Genomic DNA, 576 nt, shown 5'->3' on the forward strand with positions numbered 1-576 from the left:
ACAGTTAGAAATTTGTTATTTGAGAGGTTTCTAACCAAGTGTACTATTACCTCTATCAGCCAGGAAAATGATTGTTCAGTAACTGTTCAGATGACCAAGATTATTAACAGCTTACTACTGTTTTTGTGGTTTGCAATACTCCCAATTTTCTGAGTATCCAATATGCTTTGGCAATTCAGATTGGCCTTTAAGATCTCTACTCCTACCTAACCTCAAAGAAAGAAGTTATAAATCACTGGATTGTTTTTCTAATCACATGACTACCATTTGACAGCAGGGAAAACATTCTCAAGAGAGAGATATTAATTTCAGAATACATATTTATAAACAATCAAATCCGTAGCTAAGGCGAATAAAGTTCCCTTTTCAGAACAACTGTCCTGGAAAGTCTTCTGGTAGTTTTCTCTATGTCCAAAGTCAGACTTCTGCTCTCCAATGATCAGAATGTTATCCACATTTATTCATGTAGAAACAAAAGGAAGTTGTACTTCCCTTTTCTTTGGCACCAATTGCAAGAATAACATGCTTCTGCAAATCTGCTCCTTTAATGTTAAACTTTCAGTACTGCCAGATGTT

The sequence above is a fragment of the Antrostomus carolinensis genome, unplaced genomic scaffold, assembly GCF_000700745.2.
Source record: "Antrostomus carolinensis isolate BGI_N321 unplaced genomic scaffold, ASM70074v2 scaffold20887, whole genome shotgun sequence".
Lineage (NCBI taxonomy): Eukaryota > Metazoa > Chordata > Aves > Caprimulgiformes > Caprimulgidae > Antrostomus > Antrostomus carolinensis.